Genomic DNA, 12,426 nt, shown 5'->3' with positions numbered 1-12,426 from the left:
ATATTTTATTTTTATGACTCCGAAAATATTGATCTTCTCGATCACGTACAATTTTTCTTTTCTTCATTAAATCTTTTAATTTGATTATTATGGTATTTATTTACTGGCTACTGCCTACTAGTAATCCGATGAGTTCAATTCAATAACTTGTCGCTTTTTAATCGCGTGAATTAAGTTTTTATAGTGTCCCCAAATGACAGTTTCGAATGATATTAGAAAGGAAATTCGTAAAAATATAATTTGGAATAACTTTTCAGAATCTCCCGGTTTTTGAAACATAGCGCTTCTAATTTTAAACCGCTAGTAAATGTTTCTTGAATTGCTATTTTATCAAATAGATTTTTTTTTTTTTAAATTGAAATTACAAAGTTTATTAGAAACGAATTTGTTTTTGCGCAAAGAAAACTCTTTTATTCGATAAAGGCTAATTAAAGTAAGTTCAAAAATTTCTATCTAATGTGGATAAGATGAAAATCTAAAATTTTTTTCATCCTCCTGTCGATAACTATGACATAAGTGCATTATTTATAGTTAGTTACAACACAGAATGTTCTATTATGGGGTGTCAATGTCAATCCCAACGATTGTTATTATATATTGCAAAACAATTCCGGAAAACTTTTTTACGTCTTTTTTAAGCTTGAAACCTTGTTACATTTCCTACTGATAAAAGCCTATTTTGCATTGTTATTATACGGGCTTTTTTAACAATATAAAATTCAAGTTTATGCTTTCGTTAGGAGACATGATATTCTATTTGTTTACTTGGATTATTATTTTATTTTTTACAAGTAAGGTATGCTTACAGATCAGGTATTGTAGGATCTTCTGTAGTTTCTAAGTAATTTAAATAGATTTGCTTCTCTTTTTGACTTATGTGCGCAATTATGCAGGCATGTTAGCAATATATAACAATCATTTATGTTTACTAAATAAAAAGGAAAACCTCAATTTATTGAAAATTTGCTATAGGTCTACTTTTCTTTCATTATTGATTTTTTATTTTATTATTTCTTTTTAAGTTCTTTTGGAAGTTAGTTTTTTTTTCTTGAAGTCTTAATTAACAAAGCAGATTTATAAAACGTAATTTAAATCATGCATTCAATATGTATATTTTGCGTCAAATGAATTATTTTAAAGCTACGATTTGCAACAATTTTGCTATTAATTCTATAAGTAAATGCTTAGAAAAATTAAAGAAATTTAATACAAAATTGTTTTATTATCAATTTAATCACGATTGAATCTTTAAATTGATAATTATGTGAATTTTTTTATAGTTAACATTTTTAATGTTTTTGTCGTTTTTACAACTTAAGTTTTTTTTTTTTAAATTATAACTTCAATTCGACCTTTAAGTTGCTGTAATCTTTCTATGGATTATTGTATTCTTTTCCATTCGGTGAGACGTTGAACTTTGATATAGCTGAAATTCGCTGCAACATTAAGAAAATGTTGTTAAATTAAACCATGTTAAACCATCTCACACAATTAAGTTAAACATGTACGACTGAAATTGAACAACAGCAGTCCTCGAAATTTCTAACATTCTAGAGTCTTTCAATTACTTACTTGCTTAGCATGTTTGTTTGGAGCCTATCGTAACGAAAAATAATGAAAACTGAAAAGGCAATTCTTTGTAAGTTACCAAATTATTTTAAAATAACGTGACAGGAAAGCATTATCGCTAAATAAGTAAAAAGAAAAAAAATCCATCGTAACTTGTCAATTCTTGTTACTTTTCCAAATACTTCAACACGCACCCCAACAAAAAAGCAAAAGAAAGAAAATAAGCTTCGTAATGACCGGCATGGCTAAGAGTTAAAGACCCGGCCCCAGGGCACTTCCAATCGGGTTTTCTTTAATAACAAGTAACACAGGAGAGGGGAAAATGCATTCTATGTGTTCTTCTGCACTTTCATTAAAGCCGGACCTTTTTTCTTGACGTTCTTTTACCTGGCCGAACCTACTAGTAGGCGTATGCTTGACAATTGCCAGTTTCAAACGAGAAATAATTCTTTTTTTTTAAACTGTCAAGAACAAAAGATAGGAAGTGTATTTTATCGTTTGCATTTCTAGAATGCATTTATAGAGATTAAACTGCCAAGTGCTAAAATAAAGTTTGTTACTTTGAAGAACGTAAATGCTTTAACAATACAGTTAAAGGCTTAATAGTTAAAATTGTTAGTTTAGCTGTTTCAATGAAGAGTTGAAAATTTTGAGTTACTTACCATTTTCGAACTTCTTAAACGTTTCTGTAATTGCCCGATTTTTTTTTAAAATAATGAATCAGTAAAAATGGACGATTTTTGTACAATTTGAGATTTGATGAGCTACAATAAATTATTCAAATTATGAGAATTTTGCTGTAAATAAATCATTTTAGAAATATATGAGATTTGGAAACCATTTTAGTTTCAAACGAGAAATAATTCTTTTTTTTTTTTTTAAACTGTTAAGAACAAAAGATAGGAAGCGTATTTTATCGTTTGCATTTCTGGAATGCATTTATAGAGATTAAACTGCCAAGTGCTAAAATAAAGTTGGCTACTTTGAAGAACGTAAATACTTTAACAATGTAGATAAGGCTTTAATAGTTAAAAATTCTTAGTTAAACTGTTTTTATGAAGAGTTGAAGGTTTTAAGTTACTTACCCTTTCCGAATTTCTTAAACGTTTCGGTAATTACCCAATTTTTTTTTTTTTTTTTTTTTTTTTTTTTTTTTTTTNTTTTTTTGTTTTTTTTTTTTTTTTTAAATAATGAATCAGTAAAAATGGATGATTTTTGTGCATTATGAGATTTGATGATCTACAACAGAGAATTCAAATTATGAGAATTCTAGTGTAAATAAATAATTTTAAAAATATTTGAGATTTGGAAACCATTTTATTTTTTAAAATATTTAGGTGCAATAAAATTGCACCTAATTAAAATGCACCTATTTATTCTTAAAATGTTGCAGCAAGAGAAAAATAAGATATTCTTATTTATGGCCATTAAACTCTATTTTTAAAATAGGCATGCTTTATCCAAAGAAGTTTTTTTTTTGTCTCTATACTTTATTGTCCTTCATAGTGACTCCTTATTAAATATATTTAATTTGCAGGATTGTACTTTTTTTTATCTCATACTGGAACAGCTCGATAAACAGCATTCAGAAGATTTAATGATTATAAAAACAGCAGTTTCTAGTCTAATTGTTTTTATACAAAGAAGATTAGTCTTAATTCAAAATTTATAAATATCAGTGTATTTTGAGATTGCTTTAAATTAAAGATTTCTTAATGCACTTATAAACTGTTGCATAAAAAGTAAATACGCATAATCATAATATACCAGCATTATTTTTATTTTTGTAAAAATTATTTGACATAAATCTGCAATTATTCAGCATGTAAGCTTAAATTAAAAGTGCGACGTAATTATTTTTTAAACGCGTTTCCCTCCCTAATTAGACTTATATTTAATTTTACTTGTTTTTAAATTATTTTTCTTTAACTTTGTTACTATTAAATTAATGCTGTTGCTGTTTGTTAGTTTTTTTTTAAAGAAAATATTGGTAGATATTTCAGCTGTTTATTTTTATTTTCAAACTCAAGTTTAGCGTTTTCTTTTCTGAATGCTTAAACTTTAAGGTAATATTATAAATTTTTACTTATTTATTTAATTTTTTTGAAACAATATTTCATAAGTGATTGTCTGTCTGACGCGAAGAGTTTCTTTCTCTTTAAAATAATATCTGAATATGATAACTGAATCTGAATATGATTTTTAAAACAAAATTTTTAAACTGCACAGTTTATTATAGGATTTAATCAGTCATTATATTATTAAATTAAAATATAATTAAAGTAATAAAATTTATATATTTCTCATTAATTTTAAATTATTGAAGTCATTTTAAATAAGAGCCATTATGTATCAGAATAAATTTAAAGAAATGGAGAAATTCGAAACAAAATTATAAAGGAAGTTAATAGGAAAGAGAATAGGGTAGTGATGCATAAGTTTTTAAACAAATTCCATATTTTGCTCCAATTTTTTCTTTCTTTCTAATATTACTTTATCGATTATTATTTCTGCCTTTTTTTATGATCAGTGCTATAAAGCTAATATGAATGAATTACATCCTAACTTCATTGTTATTTTCCTCATCCATTTCTCCATAGCTCTCATAAAAGGCGAAATTATTCAAAATTCGATTATTTTATTGAAATAGTTTTCCCCGTTTTGGTTCATTAACTAGGAAAATGTCAGAACAGAATTCATAAAAGCTACCAAATAAAATGTTGTTGAATCTAACAAAGATAATATATTATCGTAAATAAAAGCTATTTGTTCATTATTCAAACAAATTGCTCTGCCATCCAAATGAATGCTTATATTATTGACTGTTTCCAATTTAGAACCAAATATAGTACAGGTGTTCTTATAGGCATGGTCCATGAACATCTGTTTTGTATTTTCCCTGCTTTCAGTTGTAAATCGATTGTCCAGCTCACCGCAGAGCTTGATTGTTTCATGTTTATTGCATTTTGTATAAGTATTTGTTGACAACTAATCGAGATAAGTGTTTTTCGGTGCTTTTAAAGCTCTTGCAGTCAATCAATGCGTTGTTATAATGATAAATATCGTTATCTGAATCGATTATTTAAAATCGTTAAAAGATTAGCTTTAATTTGGCTAAAGATAGCTGCGAGAAAAGCTAATTTTCTTTTTATTAGTTGAGATATGTATGTTATAAAAGTATTGCATTTTATATAGCATTTAGAAATCTATTGACAAAGCATTTATATTTTTTTTTCTGTGTTTATTTAAATTATAAATAGTCAAAAATATAAAGGCTTAGTAAACATTAGGAGTACATTGTCAGTAGTTTTGTAAGTTTTTTTTTCTCTTAGTTTATGTTTTAAAATTTAATGAGGAAATTAGCATAGCTTAGATTTAATTAAAAATTAGCTTATGTTCAACCTTTTGGTTGTAGTTTAAAGTAAGGCTAATAAAGTTATCACATGATAATATGGTCATGGCTAAGCCTACTTTTTAGGTAGATAAATTTCTCCTTAATTTACTATAGATAACATTTTTTTTTTAAATTGATTAAAAATTATATACGTTGTGGGTTTCCATTCCAAACAAATAAAGTTTTTGAGTATGCTCTAATTTTTTTTTTTGTTTTTTATCTGGCTAACTAATTCAATTGCTTAGTTTTTATTAAAATTCTGAGTTTATTTATGCTATTACAAAGCTCAAAGTAACAACTACTAAGATCGATAATTTTCATTACTTACATTATTGCAAAAACTAAAGTGTTCAATTTTAATTGGAAGTACAACTTTATCGAAAGTTAAGTGATAGTATTAAATCGCAGTAATCTGGTTTATCAAAAAAAAAAACAAAACATTTTTTATTATTATTATAGCTATTGCTTAAATTTTTTGAATAAATCGTTTGCATCTTTCAAAGCATTCCCATGATATTGTCAATAATTCTTTAAGCGGCTCCATAACACTCGTGAAGTAAATAAAAATGCTCGAGTAAAAAGCTTATTTCTCTAAAAGGAATTCATTAAAAGAGTGAGTTTAGTTATGAAATTGTAATTTTCAAGTTTATTTAAAATAATAAAAAATTTTATTTCATTATTTTTTACCGAAATCACCGCTAGCTATTTTAAATCGTTTGAGTTTTTAAGCGATTTAGAATAGTTAACGGTATTCTAAATCGTTTGAATTATCGAATTGAAAAGAACGTTTTCTATTCTTTTGACTGCTGCACAATATTCGTAAAGCAAATAATACCTGCTTAACTGATACTCGTATTTCCATAAAAAGAAATATTGAATAGTAGCAGCGACCAGCTTGATCATCTTTCAAAATAATCTTGTACATCATACGAAGTTCTTTATTCAATTTTAGTACTAATTTAAAATCTGTCTGGTATATATTAAATCACACAAATCACCGTGCGTAAAGAGTTCGAAACTTTTGGGCATTCGAAGTATTTTATTTTATAACCGTTGTTGAACAGCCGACCCAATTTCGGGTTTACAACTACCTATGTTCAATTCGGCAGCCTTGTAATTTTGAACCCAATCCAGAAAATATGGGAATACCTGGATCAAGGATTAAGAGAAATTAGTCTACGTGGAGGACTTTTTGAGGGAACAAACCAGCATTTGCGTTACATGGAGAGGAAAACTTCCCAAGCTTAGTCTAACGGCAAGGGGACTCTAACCCATGATCCGTTTATCACTGAGGATATTTTACACCAGCACTGTGATCGGTGCGAGCAGAGTGCGGAATTCGAATCGACCAACCATCGCTGGTATTCGAACCAGTTAACCTCATTGGAAGGCGAACGCTCTATCCCCTGAGCATCAGAAGTATTTAAGCTATTTTCATCGCTGTAGATATANCAAAACTATCTTCGATTATGGATTATAAAAAATTGAATGTTGATATATATATATATTTATTTATTTATGAAATATAGATAAAACCGTTAATACAAAATACAATTTTAAAACTAATATTTTTTTCGGCGGTGAATGATGATATAATATTATGACAAACATACCTTATACATATTTTTTTTATGTACATATTCTTCTTTCCATTTTAAATAATGAAAGGAAAAATTTGTAATTAAATATTATTATATTAAACTAGAATATAAAATTATAAATCTTTTATATTTAGCTAACATTTACTGGCGCAGTTACTTTTCTTTTGATGTATGCGTGTAGAATAATTTAGAAACTCAAATATAATAAATTACTACGTTTTTTTTTTAAAAGAAATTTTCTTTTTTTTCTTTTTTTTTTTAAAGATTTTGTTTCATCCGAATTCAATTTACAACAAACCCCATTAACTTTTTAAATTTAAACACATATTTCTGTTAAAAGCATTTAATATAATAGTAATTAATTTTTTTCTATTTAAATATTAAAATATTTATTCCAAAATTAAGAATTAATTTTGATGAAATGCATTTAGTTTATTCTGCATTAAATCATTTAAATTTATACTAATTGAATTGCTTTATTATCGCATTTATTTAGTTAAGAGAATTAAATTATTTATTATTTTTTTTGCCACGCATGCAAACGATTTTACTAAGAAGATAAAAATTTATAAATTAAAATAATAGTTTTTGTTAGGATGTATACAAAGTAAGATAATAATGATAATCACAATTATATCTAATGTTTCGTCGCATTTATGTCATATGTTTCAGTTAATGTTACAAATGTCACCTAAAAGTTGCAATTAATTAAACAACAAAATAACATGTAATTTGAGAAAGTTTTTTATGCTTTGACGTACGTTTTATTAATTGGGTTTACTAAAACGAGAATTGACATTCGAAAGAATAGTTTTTTTTAAATAATTAAATCATGCTTTCCAGTTTGATAATTATTTATTTGATGTATTGTTCATCATTTAAAATTTTTATTTTATTTTTAAAGGTTATTAGTTCTAATTCGATTATTATTTATAATTTTTGATTAATTATATATCATTTAAAGAAGCTGTATTACATTTTTGTATTAAATAGATAATATGCGTTAGTTTGAATACATTGATTTTGTTTTAGTGATGTTTAGTTTGTAAAATTAATCAATTGGGCATGGAATTGTATTTTTTCCTTCTAAAATTTAAAATTCGCAATTATTTTTTTATTTTTATAAATAGTTTTTTTTTTTTTTGTAAAAAGCATCTTAAGCAAATTTATTGAAGGATTTAATGAAATAAAAAGTGCAATTTTTTTTTCTTTCGAAATTTTAAATAACTCTTTCAGTGTTATGGAAACCAATACGAACAAGTAATACATTGAAATTTTTTGAGCTGATAAGAAAAAGAAGCAAACAAAACAAAAAAAACACTTATTCACATTTTAAACAGATTTTTTTTTTCCTACTAAAATTAAAGAAATATTGAGTTATAACTGACTTTTATTCATATTTAATTTTTCACCCCTACAATTTATTCAATAAAAAATTTAAACTACGTTACATAAACTGTTTTTCGGCTATTTGCTTCATTGTAATAAATTCAACCAAGAATTTAAACGCCTTTTTCATAGCAATTATAAAATTATTTACCTCATTTTTCGTTTTTTTTTCCCTTTTTTTTCCACACTAGTTATTTCAGAGATATGTTTCTCTTTCTTTTTACCCAAATTTTCATACACCTATTTAATTTGTGACAAGAGTTATGCATAAAAAAAAAAAAATCTAGAGTTAACTTGCAAGTATATAGTTGCGCTTTTAAATACTTTCTTAACCGGACTAATTGTAAATTTGTTTTAATAATTTGCATAATTTACAGTGTTTGTTGTGTTATTTAAAAATACAATATTTATTTAATTTAATGTATATAAATATAATCGAATTTTTATTCATGCGATGAAAAAATAGTATTTTTTAAAAAATATATCTATACATAATATTTAAAAATCTAAAGTGTATCAATAAAAAAAATTTTCCAGCGAAAATACTTTTTTATTAATACAATTTGCGACAACAAACTATCGGAGTTGGTTTTATAAAAAACATTTGATATTTTATGCATATTTTTATGCGCTATTTTTTTATGAATTTACTTGAAGGAGTTCTATAACTTACTTTTTTTTTCACTTTGAATACAATATGTTTTGATTTTTTTTTTCCATCGGAAATAAAATTGTTTTTATTCAATTTTGTTTTATTTACTTAGTTTTCTCTTTCTTCTGTATATAAATTGGTTCACTTGTTTTGCTCAAAACTCCGAAATTTCCATCTCTATTCCAACTAGGGGTATGAACGCATGAGCCCAGATTTATAATCAAAATTCTACATCCAAAAGATTTCTTTCTGGACTGAAAAAAAGGGAATTTCTAGAAGAAAAATCCCGAAGAGGAAAAATATTCCCTTTTTCAAATAAGCTGACAAAATACTTTTTTTTATTTTTTTATTCGACAACCTGGAACGGCATTCTGTAAATTTAAATAGAAATCCCATACCCACTAAACAAATAGGAAACAGCAAAGATAACAAAAAAAAGTGTGAACTGAAAATACGAAACATTTTATTTCCATGTATATAGGTTGACATTTGTTACAGATATCGATTCCATTGAAACGTATAGTTATTTTTTATTTCGTTCGAAAAGTTCAATGAGTTACTCTTGTGTGCCGTTTTGGTAACGATTGCTCTGTGAATTTGTTGTGTGCTTATCTATTTCTAGTGCATACTCAGATTCTAGAACGAGATTTGTTTTTGAAAGGTGTTTCTATATCGCAGATATTTTTTTTTTTATAAAATGTGTTATTAGTTTTATATGAAAATGTATATATAGGCTTTATATAAGTATATTAAATGTGATTTATAGGTTAAATTTTATTATTGGTTATTTTTTAATGGTTTTATATATCATTTACTACAGATATCGATTGCAATGAAATGTATAATTATTTTTTATTACGTTCGAAATATTCAATGAATTATTTTTTGTGCCGTTTTGGAAATTTGCTGTGTGAATTTGTTGTTTCTATTTTTAGTGCAAATTCAGATTCTACGACTATATTTGTTTTTGAAAGCTATTTTCATATTGAAAATATGTTTTTTTTAAAAGTAAAATGTGTTATTAGTATTATATGAAAATGTATGTATAGGTTTTATATAAGTTTATTAAAGGATATTCATTATAGGTTAAAATTTGTTGTAGGTTAAAAATTTGTAAGTTTTATATATTTGCTACAGATATCGACGTTACGTGAAGCGTCGGATGTATTTATTTTAATTTTTATTTATAAAAATAAGTTATAATATAATAAATAAGTGCATTATGTAAGATTAATTTAAATTTAATAAAATAAAGGTTTCTCTCATAAATACACAATCACAAATAATCCGTGAAAAATATTAGCACTTTTATTTAGATTCTAGATCCATATTAAACTCAATTAGTTCTTACTCGCTAAGTTGAATTGTAGGAGGAAAAAATCTCGTTTAATGTTTTGTGTTAAGTTGGTTTTAATTACTGTTAACTTGTGACAGTTTAGTAAGATAACAGTAAATTGCAACTATTTTCAGGAAAAGGAGACTGTTGGGAGACTTTTCTGTACTCCTTATCATGTTTTTTAACTTAAATTTTGTTGAGAACATGCGACCCGCGAAAGCTTCTGAACATACTAAATTTAAAGAAATAAATAAAAGTTGAAAATTTTGAACTGCAAATTTGAGTAATCATTTTTTTAATTCGTTCAATTTGCACAGATTCCATTGTAAGTCTTTCGTTTCTCGATAACCTTTTCAATGGCAATTGCTACGAATTTTCTCATGATTTTAAAAAACCTAATTTTTATTGCTATATTAAGATGCTGAATTTTTAAGTTAAGTAATCACTTTTCGCAATATATATGTATATATTTGCTAAATCAATTATTGATAAAAGGGAGAATTTTTTATAAAAAGCATGATTTTTTTTAATGGAAGTATTTTTTGAATGAATTCTAGTAATTAAAAGTGTTTAATTTTCTGCAAATATGCTAATTTTTTTATATGAGCATTTACTTCTAGGAGACTAATGTTTATGTAAAAATTATCATTATTTGACACCAACTTGACTAAATGAATCATAGCATATGGCAATTAAGTCATTTAAATAAAATTTTAGTCATATTTTTGATGAATTTTTGTTCATATTTAGGCAACTATTTTTCTAGTTTTTGGGAACTATTTTCATGCTTTTGGCTACTAAAAGCAACTATTTTGTTTATTTCTTTTTGTGGCAACCCTGTCAGTGGTAGACTGATAAAAGGGTAGAATTATCTTTGGGTTTTCCTCGCCATGTACCGCAAATGCGTTTTAGTTCTCTTATTAAAAAGTCGACCACAAAGGCTAGTTTGTCCCAATGTTTCAAGATTTTCCGTGCCCTCTGGGTTGGGCTCAAAATTACAGGGCTAGGGAGTTGGAAAATTCAAAATTGGGTCTGTTGTTCTTTGCTCGTTATAAAATTATTGCCATCTCCCTTATTCATGAATGTAGTTTATGATAATTATAACAAAAATAGTTCTATGATAGTTCCATTTTAAATATAATAAATAAATGTAATGATCTGAAGAATATTTATAAAGAATTTTGAAAATATTCTATCTGTTTAACATACGTAATAAATTGGATTTTATTTTGTTTCCCTTCTGGATGCTGAAATATTAATTAGTTATGCTTCCAATCTGAAGTGATAGAAGCCATACATGCGTAAAGTTAGGTTTGATTGATATTCAACACGTGGTTACTTTAGAATAAAGAATCCAATAACTCTTCACTTTCTCCAACCCCAGCCAATCAGCTGAATTGATTGACAGTTACAGTTTAGCCTTAAGCTAAACGCGCAATCAAGCAGAAATGTGACGTAATACCTTTTGGAATCATAAAAATGATCTAAGAACGCTTCTTCACCAAACAATACTTGTCATTTTCAATCGTTGTTCCACTTGTTTAGATAAGGGGACATATTAATTGTGTTGTGGATTTGGGAATGTAAAAAAAAATGGCGCATTTCTATATACCATCCAGTGAAGCCGAAATCCTTCTGAATTGTCGTCTTCTGCGGCACCTCGTTGCCAAACGATTGAATGTAAAAAAGAAATACATTTTGACATCCGTTTGGAAGGGCTTTACATGCTTGGGTAATGCTGTTGAGTTCCTTGTGTATTTTAGGTTTCATTGTTTTTTTCATTCTCTATTACCGATGTGATTCTAATATCTGCCCCACGCACACCCTTTTTTTTCTTCCTATTTCGGATATCGGACATTTTTTTTTTAAAACTGTAACTTTAATCTGTAAAGTTTAAAAAGTATTTTAGCAGAGATAAACCGTTCGTATAAACTAGGGGAAAAAATTTTTACATAATGAGTTTTTTTCCCCTGCCTCTCTGATCTGTATGACAGTTTTTAAAACTGATGAAAATTAGCGATTAAGCTTAGCAAAAATCGAATCGTAATTTGGTAAATTACACTTTTTATCAGCCGATGTATACTCATTTAGCATTTTTTTCTCCACAAAAGCTGTGCTTAATTGTTCGATTTAAAGGCCCATTTTACTTAATTAGATATTGCGAGATTGTTTTGAGTTTCTTTTTCAAAGCATTCTTTTCATCATGCGCTTAACTTGATAAACTGCTATTTATAAATATTATCCAGTAAATGAATAACCTATCTTAATTTTATTCATTAATCGTATACTCATCTAATTGAATCTATACATTTGTATATATATAAATAAATCCCTACCTGTGTCTCCTTTATGGACTTGTAAGCCATCCGATCGAGAGCGATGAAATTCGGCATACTGATAGTTCGAAGCATTGTCGACAATTAGCACAGTTGTCGACTGCTCCAAGTTCGACAGAATATTTAAAAAAGAAATGAAGAAATAAAAA

The 12,426-nt window shown here is 26.4% G+C and overlaps 1 protein-coding gene across 10 annotated transcripts in view; it reads left to right on the top strand.

Annotated features, from left to right (window-relative positions):
* LOC107451346 (latrophilin Cirl) overlaps window positions 1-12,426 on the top strand; it is a 627,655-nt gene that overhangs the window by 367,019 nt on the left and 248,210 nt on the right. The window lies entirely within an intron of this gene.

The sequence above is a fragment of the Parasteatoda tepidariorum genome, chromosome 2 (genome assembly GCF_043381705.1).
Source record: "Parasteatoda tepidariorum isolate YZ-2023 chromosome 2, CAS_Ptep_4.0, whole genome shotgun sequence".
Classification (NCBI taxonomy): domain Eukaryota; kingdom Metazoa; phylum Arthropoda; class Arachnida; order Araneae; family Theridiidae; genus Parasteatoda; species Parasteatoda tepidariorum.
This window is presented reverse-complemented; position numbering and strand designations above follow the sequence as displayed.